At 43.1% G+C, this 11,959-nt stretch overlaps 1 non-coding gene and 1 pseudogene across 1 annotated transcript; both read left to right on the top strand.

The window, feature by feature from the left end:
- Nucleotides 1–4,506: 4,506 nt before the first annotated feature.
- On the top strand, nucleotides 4,507–6,527 carry LOC123045135 (cytochrome c oxidase subunit 2-like; annotated as a pseudogene).
- A 1,108-nt stretch (nucleotides 6,528–7,635) lies between these two features.
- Nucleotides 7,636–7,709, top strand: TRNAD-GUC (transfer RNA aspartic acid (anticodon GUC)). The gene has a single exon. It is a non-coding gene; the product is annotated as a tRNA-Asp (tRNA).
- The last annotated feature ends 4,250 nt before the right edge of the window (nucleotides 7,710–11,959 follow it).

Raw genomic sequence — 11,959 nt, 5'->3', positions numbered from 1 at the left:
GAGATTTGACTGGGATTCGTTCTGGCTCAGATGGCGAGGGATTGCTATAACTATTTTTAGAAGGATTAATGAGATCTCTTTTTTTCTTCATAAGCTTGCATCATGAATCCCACTTCCCACTTTACCTGCCTCTTTAGTAGTCTCACATCTCGGTTTAAGAAAGTGCTCGCTATATTCCCATACCTTCCTGTGCTTAATACCTAGCTTCAAAGAGCCCACTCTTTTATTTCATAGCCGAGAGGCATGAACGGTTGGGAAAAACCCTCTCCTGTGTGGGTCGTAAGAGTCGATTATCCAAGCGAGACCTTAGAGGGGAGGACACACCATAGCACCCATTGGTAGACTAGACTCCGGAGCTTCAAACAAACTTACAGTAAGCCTAATCAAAGCAGGCGCCCTCACCTCCTTCTTCATCGCCGGCGTCTACGGTTTGGGTGAAGGTATCAGCTCTGATACCATGTGTGATAAATTCTTCCCATTTTCCTGTGATAGTCAATAAACACAACCCTTACGTATCCGTATTTTGTAATCACCTTTCCCTTCCCGTCGCTTCCTTATACTAGAATTCTGATGATGCGTGCAACCCCGGCTACTTCGCTACCCTACTATTAACAATTACAGAGTTTCGATTGTTTATCCAATGCAGCTTAATATGGTTATGCCAGCAAGGAGCATGAACTGAAGCTGGTTATTTACTTAGAAGAGGAAACGGCTAGTCAGCAGAGCAGCGCAGCGGAGTCATCATATTATCATATTCTTGAGTCTCTCCTCACGGGATGACCGCTTCCACCAGACTCTATTTCTATTGGTTCACCTTAGATTTATTGGTTGTCTACATCCGTCTAATCCTTATCTATAAGAACATAATCGCTAAGCTATGGATGCTTCGGCCGCACTCTCTACTCAGCTATCTGTTTCTACTGCGTTGCGTTTTGAAGGCCCGATACAAAATAAAGTGGCCTTCCTTATTAGTAGTGATGGAGACGTCAGGTCCGAGAAGGAATAACCTAAAGCCAGTGATAGAATCTGTACAACCGGCAGGAGCGATTGATCAGATATCGCTGGAAGAGTGAACTAGTAGGCTTCTTGATCCTCCAATCAGTGGTAGTCACAAAGCCCGCACATTCCAATTTGATCATAACATGACTAGTTTCCTAAGGCATGACTTATCTTCCCAGAATAGCAAGCATATCGTAGCTATTTCACATAGTGTCCCGAGATATCAGTAGCTCTAGTCAATGCTGGCCTTACTCTTCCCTTTCCTTATGCTAAGTGGCAACCTCTTGTTTAAGAGTGCGGAATCCTATTTGTGTATCAGAAGACTATGGTGACCCGTAGATCTTCTATTTCGCCGGAATTCGTTGATTGTCATTTGCAATGTTCGTTGTAAGATCACTGAAGGTCCTAAATTGGGAGAGTTTGCTTGCTATCGAACAAATAGTGGAATCTAAAAAAACAATGAAATCCATTCACACAAGCTGGACCATTGCCTTCGACAACGCCCTAATTCCTTTCCTATCTTTCTTCTTTTTCTCAAGGACCTGTAAGAAGAAGCAAATCCCTTTCTTGAATGGCCGAGGAAGAGGCGGCACTGAACAGAACAAGATCCCCCTCTACCTATCCTTGGGGTTGTGCGCATTCTTAAACTTGAGCTGGGTAGGACTCAGGAGAAGGGTGCCTTGGGAGATAAGTAGTTCCTCACCTAAAGCCCTCGTAGAGTCTAAGTAGTGGACCAGAAATATGACATCCTTCCCGCTGTACTAGATTTTATCTGGTTAAAGCCAGGTGTGCACATTATATTCATTATAGAAGATATAGAAGATACTGCCATGCCAGCTGTTTCTTATTGGTAAGCTTGCTTTTCGTCGAATGTCTCTAAAGAGTGATGGTGAGTCGAGTAGCATGAATTGTCTATCCAAGGGGTCGCTAATGCGTTATTTTTATAGGATCTCAGTTATTATTGTCAGCTAGATCTACATAATATGCTTCACGCGGAGCCCTTACTTGGTTCAATTGGCATTTTTCTTATCATCCATCCACATAGGGAGAAAGGCCAAGGGCCCAGTGGAGTGATAAAATGAACTATCCAAATTAAGCTAATCCTGTGTCCAAGTTCAAACCCCACATAGCCACTCTTCTTGATCCCCCACCATCACTTGAACCGAAGAATCAACCCGTTTCTTTGCCAATGGGTTTCTGCACAGAGAGCTAGATTAGGGATCGGATGTGCACCTTTCACTAGATTAAGGTACAAAATCCCTTACTAGGTTTGGTAAGTATGTTATGAAGGTGAGAAGTCATCAAACTTCTCGGTAGTGCAATGTATTAAGGTAAATGTGCTAGCTTTCCTCCTGCTGGTTGATGAAAACAGACCTATCCCATATCTCAAAATGGCCCCGTACACTCCAATGGGAAGTAGAGAAAAGGGGAAGTGCAGAAAAGAAGGATCCCCAAATCTAAGGGTATATAAACTTTGTTTGATTAAGGGAATTAGAGAATAGAGAGCAATGGGATAGGAAAAGCTCACGGGAATGCAGGTACCGTTTCCCAGGGAAAAGAAAAGGGAACTTCACCTCTTCCTACTAATAAGATAAGGCAATCCAATCCTGATTCAAGATCATGTTGTCTCAACATAGCAATGCGTGTTATGGCAACCTGATTGTGATAACAACATCAAAGCCAAGAAATCAAGGTCGAACAGTTCGTTCTGTCATCAACTGTCAATTCTTTCGAAAGACATGCGAATGAACTACGCATTCGACCCTTATCAGCAAGGTCATCACTTGTACCAGGTCTTAGAAAGGCAGCTGCGGCACGTCTTCTCTATGACGTTAGGGCAAGGCTACCTCACCAGCAATGGTTAGTGCGGTAAGGATAATCGGATGTGAACTAGCTTGCTCTGCTTGCGGAGAAAAACCAACCAAGAGGCGATGGAACCCTCAGAAAAGTGCTAATATTGCCCCGGGCAGTACTGGCCATAGACTTGAGCGCAAAGGACAAGAAGGCAGGAGCTGGTAGACAATTCTGCATAAATGCTAGGTGCACGAATGCTATCGAGTACAGTGGGAAGGTACTCACGCTAAACCGACAGTGACGCTGGCTCCATACCGGATATGATTGGTATGCTAATACGACTGTGGTCCACTGGAGATGAAATATTATTCAGTGGTTAGGAATCCATTCCTTTCTAAGGAAGGTCTATAAGAACTGTTTCTTTCCGAGGTTTCCCCGAGGAAGGCTGAACCAAACTGGGCTAACTTGAATCTGTTTACTTGACTTCTATTTGAAACTACTCCTCCCCTCGGTGCATATTATCATATAGAAAGAAACGTTGCGATTCCGTATCTAGTTTGTGTTTGTTTTTATACGATATATCAGGTGTAGAAGTAGGCCAACACTTCTATTGGCAAATAGGAGGTTTCCAAATTCATGCCCAAGTACTCATCACTTCTTGGGTTGTAATTACTATCTTGCTAGGTTCAGTTATCATAGCTGTTCGTAATCCACAAACCATCCCGACCGACGGTCAGAATTTCTTCGAATATGTCCTTGAGTTTATTTGAGACTTGAGAAAAACGCTTTTCCTTTGCTTTTATTTCTTGTGTAGGCTATCGATTCCTAAACCAAGCCGGTGAGTGTCGCTTTTACACTTCAATTCAGAAATTGCCTCGTCACATAAACTCGTAAGTAGTGTTTCGGTTTGTTTCTTCGGTTCGGCTATCCGATGATGGATTGCTTCTTTTCGGAAGTTTTTGGCAATGAATTTATCGTATAAGAACTTGTTTGTGATTTCGCTGCTCGGCTACAAGTGTCGATGAAATTGTGCGCATAAACTCAACAAATAGTCTAGTTTTGGGTATATTAGGTTAAAAAAGAAAGGCATTTGGATAGGTTTCTTCATTTTCATTTTCCATTCTGAAATGTTCCCTGTAGTATAGTAGGTTCTCCGTTGGTGTGCTCTTTCTGAATTAGGTTGGTAATTCTATTTTATCCTCCGTTTTTCTTGGTTGGACCAACCCAACCGGCGATTTCCGACAAGTCTTTCTGCTTAGAGCAAGAAGCGGAACCAAAATAAAGCTTTCTTTATTTTCATTTATGGATAACCAATTCATTTCTTATATGGCTGCCGGAATCATTTTTTCGGTTGCCATTTTTTCCGCTTTTAAGGCGGGGCAGCTGGCTGGACTTAGATCACCCCATGAATTGGATTTGGAAGTCCTAAAACAGAAAATGGAATCTACGCTATGGAGACTTTTGGAGAAAACTCCGGGTAATGTCCAATTACCGGAGGGACTCTCACCCCGGGATATCTTTAATAAAATGATTTATCCTGGGGGATCCATAGAAGAACAAATTCTATCATTGAATGAAATATATCTTGATTTAATTAACCATGGCATACAAAGTAAGTACTTTGTCTTCTTTTTAAATGAATTAGCAGTTGCCACACTGTAGGCAACTAGCATTTTGTCATGGAAGTTCGTGAAAGAATGTTCTTGTTTTTCGTTGGAAAAACCAACGCCGACGTCAAGATCAGTCTCCTTTCCTTTCTCTTTCCGGGAGCAGAGCTGAAAAAGATGGGAAATTCCAATGATTCTTCGTTCATTATCATGTCGATTCCTCACAATCGCTCTTTGTGATGCTGCGGAACCATGCCAATTAGGATCTCAAGACGCAGCAACACCTATGATGCAAGGAATCATTGACTTACATCACGATATCTTTTTCTTCCTCATTCTTATTTTGGTTTTCGTATCACGGATGTTGGTTCGCGCTTTATGGCATTTCAACGAGCAAACTAATCCAATCCCACAAAGGATTGTTCATGGAACTACTATCGAAATTATTCGGACCATATTTCCAAGTGTCATTCTTTTGTTCATTGCTATACCATCGTTTGCTCTGTTATACTCAATGGATGGGGTATTAGTAGATCCAGCCATTACTATCAAAGCTATTGGACATCAATGGTATCGGAGTGCGCCTCTTAACGAGGGTGATTTAAGTGCAACGAAATGTACCGGTGGTTCGCGAAGCATCTGGCTTACCGGTCATCTCCCATTCCCGTCGTCGAGAGACTAAAAGAACTATAGCATGCCAGAAACGGGGAGTTGAGGTGGTTAGACCTATACCCCGAAATGCTCCCAGCATAGGAGCCTATGGTTCCATTCTTGTTATTGCTGGAGGTAAACATACCTCTTCTCGGTGTGGTGGAGCGATATACGAAAAATAGATGCTAAGCCTGCAATGTCCGATAACGGGGCTTCAGTAGTGAATCTATCGGCACCACAGCAGTGGCATACAACTTTGGACCTGAGGGCTGGTCCCGTTACCTTTCGCAATGGGGGATCCCCGTTGGCAACAACCACGGTAGTAGTTGCGGAACTACTGGGCCAAGAGAGGACAACATGTTGTTCCTGCTCCTCCTTCTTCGCTTCGGGGACGGAGGTCCTACAGTAGGTAAGAGCACGCACAAGCACTTGACCGAAGGGGACCAGCACTTCTACTCCTCCACCGAGGAGCTGTTCTTGCGAGAAGCAAGGGATGTCGTGAACGGTGGGAGGTCAAAGAAAGAGAATTGACCTCTGAATACAGTGATCCTATGATCTAGATAGACTCCGTCCCTTTTTTTTAGATAAGGGTGACTCAAGAAATTGGGGGTGGGACCTGCTGGCATAGTGCAGGCTGGAACATGGGAATTCGAGGTCTCATGAACGAGTTTTTTTCGACATACTTTCCGGTCTTTTTTATGGATCCTTTTAGATCTACGGGCCGGCCGTTCACATGAGCATAGGGAATCTATACTCGAGCCTTCGACTTGGCCCCTGGCAGGATAGGTGAGGAATCACTCTTGAGATCTAATCTATTGGGGCCTACAACTTCGCCAAAGCCGACTAGCATCCCTTTCCGTGGTGAACTGACCGTCCCATACCTTCATTTTGTCTCATGTGTGCTGAACATTGTCTTCCTCGGTTCCAGCTTCACTGATGTAGGTAGGGCTGGGCGAGAAAGGGTCCCCTCTTGCCTATTAGTAAGCGGGCCTTCGATTCCACCGGGGTCTTACGGTCTCATAGAGGGGGGAGAACTACCTAACTAAAGAAGAATAGTGCTCTTTATAAATAAAAGTAGGCGTGGAGAGCTTTTTGCGGGGAAACTTGCAAGTCAAGTTTGGGGGGAGGCGGGCGTCGACCCAACCTTATGAGTATTCGGACTATAACAGTTCCGATGAACAGTCACTCACTTTTGACAGTTATACGATTCCAGAAGATGATCTAGAATTGGGTCAATCACGTTTATTAGAAGTTGACAATAGAGTGGTTGTACCAGCCAAAACTCATCTATGTATGATTGTAACACCCGCTGATGTACCTCATAGTTGGGTTGTACCTTCCTCAGGTGTCAAATGTGATGCTGTACCTGGTCGTTCAAATCTTACCTCCATCTCGGTACAACGAGAAGGAGTTTACTATGGTCAGTGCAGTGAGATTCGTGGAACTAATCATGCCTTTACACCTATCGTCATATAAGCAGTGACTTTGAAAGATTATGCGGATTGGGTATCCAATCAATTAATCCTCCAAACCAACTAAACCGGGGAAGCTGAAGCGGAAATGCAATTCTCGGGTGAGGGAAGGGGGAAGCTCCAGGAAGGCTTCGCTCGCTCGCTCAAAAAGCTCTAACGCTCGTTTACGAGTGGAGTGCATAAGCCCTTATTGAAGTAGGGTGAGGCCTTACTACATGAGCTCGTAAGTAAAGCACGGAACGAGCCTTGTCTACGAAGCTTCGCTTCATCATCTTGCTTGCTTCTGGCGAAGCTTAACGCACTATAACATAGGCATGCATGATGGTATGGTAGGAAGACTCCTTTTAAGGTCGACCACTACATAGGAGCGATAGGAAGCCAAGCCGTCAAAAGGAAAGGCGAGCAGCCCTTATTGCAATAGCAAACGGCCTACTTATAGCCCTATTTATACCCTTTCTCGGGGACTTCAACGGGCCTTACAAGCTCAATAAATTGCAATTCTTCACCTTTTCCTCAGACAGTGGGAATGCATTTTCTTACTTGATTGACATTGACAGATATGTGTACCACACCGAACAAGCAATATGTCATATGCTTGATGTACCAGCCAAGCCAGCTCTTTTTTTCTCAGTTCCCTTATCCTTAGCGCAAAAGTAAAAAGAAAATGAAAGAGAGTTTGTTTTTGCAAATGCAAATGAATATGGATCTAAATAAATTAGATAATCAATAAATAAGAATTGGAATAATAGAAAAAATATCCTTCGCCCCTTATCTCTTCATCATCGTCGGTTCCGTCACTTGTGGTATTCGTTTAGAATCTTGTTGACCCTACTCGCTTACTCCTATTTTCCTTATTTCTTTTTCTACATAATTAATTAGAACTTTCTTGAAAGAATGGGGTTCTCTCTGGGGGGGCGCACCCTCTCTTCCTTTTTGAGAAAGATGGGCTTGTTTTTTTTTCAATAAGTTCTATTGCTTTGACACATTTAGTATATAACATAATATATATAAGAAAAGTACTAAAGGCGAAGGGCATTCTGTTGTACAGCTACTTTGGTATAGTTACAAAGGTAACCGGTAGGTGACTGTTGAATCGACAGTAGTTACGAAAGGGGGAAATAGCTCAGTTGGTTAGAGTGCTGGTCTGTCACGCCAGAAGTCGCGGGTTCGAACCCCGTTTTCCCCGCCCGATCTTTCTTTCTTCCCGAGGTCATACCTCTGCCACTTTACCCTGAGTTTCACTAAGGCATATAACCCCATTCGGGTAAGAGGAGCAAGCAGTGGGGAACATCTATTTATATGCGTGTTAGCATCAATAGCATCTTTTTGAAAGTAAATTACATTGATCCTCGGTGCTAGGTACTCAGGTAAGTAAATCCTGAGGATAGAACTAGAGCAAGTAAGCTCATCGCACTATCAAGTCAGTCAGGAACTAGTCTGCCAAGCTTAAGAAGAAGTGAAAAGTAAGCAAGTTGTCATCTAGTGAGGGCTAAAAGACACGGAGAACATCCCCCCTCTATTTACCAATAGCTTCCGCCTTCCTCTCTTTCATTTCATGTCGGTTCAGTCGAGCCAATAGATTCCATAGGCGGGTCAGTTATAGCTATAGTAGCCTTTGATTAGGTCCTTTCAATAGACTTTCCGTAGCTATAATTCGATAGACTTTCTGTAGCTCAGTACTGCTGATCGTTGACGCCCGCAACTGTACTTACGGCTGTACTTGTGAAAAGAGATAGAGTCGTCTCGCTATGACTCAAAGATGGTCAAAAGGCTAATAGATGGGCCACAAAAGGTAGAGGAGAGGGGGTAAGAAGAGTAGACTTACTAATGGATACAAGATAGGGTATACAGCTAAAAGGGTGAGATAGAGGAATGAAATGAGCCAGTGAAACGGTCCACGACCACAAGTATTGAGCTATAACCATAAAACTCGAGGAGTGCCTCAAGAAAATCCATTGAAATAGAAGACCCAGGTTGTAATGGAACAGACAAAGGTTGAAGAAGACCAGCAGGAAGGGTGTGCTCACTCTTGTTGAGTTGACACACATTACAGTGAAGAACAAACTTGGAGGGAGAAAAAGAAACCAGAAGGGACCCATTGTTTCTGTGCAAGTCGAACAATGATGGAAAAGCATCCATTATGTAGCCGACATATGCCAACAACCCAAATGCACATATGCTAGTTAAGTTGAAACTCCTAAATTAAAGCGCAAGCAACAAAACTACTTTTTTGAAGGCGCGGAGCGTTGAAGAAGAGCATAGCTCGATTAAGACAACTAGGGGCAATATGGTTCATTTTCCTAGAACACCACAACAAATGTCCCTACCAGCTGTTGCCAGTGAAGCTGAAACCATGGCTACCCCTCAACAAGCCTCTAGCTCTTATCCTAGGCCTGAACCGCCTGAACCTCCAATTACCGTACCATTGGTACTGAATACGACCACCACTCACACCTATTCCAGACCTTTAAACCCCTGACCACCTAGACCTCTAGTAGCAAAGCAACTAAAAGACCCAATCACAAAAATAACCCTCTCTATCCCCCTCAAAACCTTGGCACGAACACTTGTTTCCAGCCACCTATGGCCTTCCTCACAGCTCAAAACATGATAATATTAGACCTAATCCTGCACCTCCACCACCACAACCAAGACCCAATTCAATACCAAATATCCAATTTTCCCAACCAATACTTTTGCCCTATGCTGGAAATTCCATGAAACTAGAAGTGCCAATATATACTTACCTTAACCAACCGCTTCCAACTCAACAGCATGACCCGTACCAATACCTGCAAGAACAAAGGCTGCAAAATCAATATCAATATGGGCAGCAAATACATCAACCTCCTAGAGTTTATTTTCCAATATTTGAAGGGGCCAGGTCTTGGATACAAAAGTGTGAACATTACTTTTCGGTGTACCAAGTTACGGATTGGTACAAGGTAGAACTTTCGGCTATGCACCTTAGGGGAGAGTTGAAAGCTGGTACAACAGTTTCTTAGTGAATAGGGGACAAGTATCTTGGCAAGAGTGAATTCAAGAGATTGTAGAGAGGTTTGAGGTAAGAAATGTGGTTGGTGTAGTTGATGAGTTTGATCACTTGAGGCAAAGAGGAAGCCTAGAAGAGTACAAGTCACACACAATTGGCAGAATTGAGGGCTGCCATGTTGAGGTGCAATCCCTATTACGATGACAACCTTTTTCGACAAAGTTTTCTTGGCGGTATTGTAAATAGAGATAGATGTTTCGTCCGGCTCTGAGAAACAATTCGGCAACCCCGCTCTTCCCTTTGCCTCTTCCACATCTATTTTTGAAACTTGATTCGGTTGAGTTTGAAGCAAGGATCTAATCAGATAACGCTTTGTTCTCCAATGAATGGAGGTGGAATAATTTATTGAGATAGAGAAAGCTACATCTCGACTTTATTTAAACGAAAGAAAAAGGTTAGTCCTGCTCCTAGACTTCCAATTCCAAGTAGTAGTAACGGAAAGGAACAGGTTTAGGAGAACTTTTTTTATGTCTTTCTTATAGCGATCGCTGAAAGTCAGTCAATGCCCTGGCTTCAATGAATGAAGACCGATGGGCTACGAAGTGGAGATGATGTCGTTGTGTCATTGCTCGTGATGTCTTCACCAGGATTTGACTTACCAATGTGAAAGGTACCGTGCCAGTGGTTCTATCATTTAGATAGAGAGTGATCTTTCCTTCTTGTCGAAGAAAGATATGACGTTGGGAAGGGAAAGGGAGTAGAAACGTTTTCGTAGCCTTGGGGCAAAGGGCTGAGAGTTCCGTGATCCAGTTCTTTGAGCATACATAGGTTGAGGATGGAACTCCTATAGCAATCGATGTGGAAAAAGGCAACAGCCGAGAAAAGCAGAAAAAGCGAGTGAGATCTTGACTTTCTATTATCATACAACATAGAAGTATTTAATCAAATCAGAAAGAGCCCTGGGATTTGACCAAAACGGCATAATTGAAAGCTCTCGTCTCAGTCGCTCGCCTAAGAAAAGGTACTGGGTTGCTCCGTGATGACGAATAAGCAACCCAGCCCAATCCTTGCTTTCATAGAAAAAGGTGAATTTACTCGAATATTCGTTCAATGACTCAATATTTAGTAATCAAATCATGCGTTTGTTAGATCATTTAGTGATAAATAAAATGAGAATAAAGAGAGAGTCCTCACCTCAATATCGACAACAATGACCTGGCAAGTGAAGTAAAGTAAAAGCAAAGTAGAGCCCGGTTGATGTCAAACGTTTTCAAATCTTACCCACCATATCCATTCATGCACGTTACTAGATGAAAAGTAAAAAATAAAGCAATGATGGTTTTTATCAGAGCCACTTTACAACCGGTTTAGCAACTTCTTCATGCCCCTACGAACGAAATATTTGGAGTTTGACAACTGGTTGACGCCGGTTGATACTCGAATGAATATATCGCCGGTAGATACTTGCTTTTCTAATGAGGTAGACACTTTTGCATGTTAAGGTTTCCACTTCAAACCATCCAGATTTACACTTCAATTTCTCGTTGTTGACACGGTTTACACTTGACTTCATTCAAACTGACACTTATGTATCTATCTAGGCGGGCGGGCACTTAACCAAACTCAGGTTGACACAAACTATACAAAAGTCTTAATTAGGGTGTTTTTTTCCGATCAACCCGAAACTCCGAACAGAACCGACCCTGACTAGACCTTTTCCCAAGCAACTCCGAATACTGGAAAATATGAATGAAATTCGATAAGAAAAATCAGAGCATGTTTCTAAATTTGTGATAACTACTTATTTATGAGTGAGAAATGCTTCATGCGAGCACCCTTGGCGGCCTGCTTTTGAGACAGGGAGGCCATGCTCGTATCTATGCTTTTCATCATTGGTCTGGTCTACTCGTACCCCACCCCACAAGGTACATCTTCGACTACCATGCTTCTTATCTTGACGCTATACATTCAGTTCAGTCAGTCCCAGAGACTTATCCTTCAGAAAAAGGTAATCCACCCATATTGGACTTTTCTTCACCTGGCCTCGCGGATTCAATACCGAATTCTCTTCGCATACCGGCCTGCTAATTCCGGGATTAGCTGTTCTCAATGACTGGTGGATGCCTCTTTTCTACCTTAGAAATCATTTTTTATGTACCTTCTCCCTCTCTACACCTTTTTTCCGCCTCGCCACCCAGAAAGACCTATAGAAGAAGGAAGAATTCAATCCGTATACTCCAAGCGCCGTAACTATCGCACTTCCCAAGCAACCCTCCAACGAAGAAAGTGCAATTGAAACAATCAAGAACGGAAAAATAATTAGAGTCCCTCGTCAATTGTTTGGGTTGGAATTAGGCTCCTCTACTCTAGTCGTCCTCTTCTATTTCGGGCAGTAGCTCAGCCCGTTCCGGACCTTCCTTTACTGAATCTATTAGTAGTTGCAC

Source organism: Triticum aestivum, chromosome 2B (assembly GCF_018294505.1).
Source record: "Triticum aestivum cultivar Chinese Spring chromosome 2B, IWGSC CS RefSeq v2.1, whole genome shotgun sequence".
NCBI classification, from domain to species: domain Eukaryota; kingdom Viridiplantae; phylum Streptophyta; class Magnoliopsida; order Poales; family Poaceae; genus Triticum; species Triticum aestivum.
This window is presented reverse-complemented; position numbering and strand designations above follow the sequence as displayed.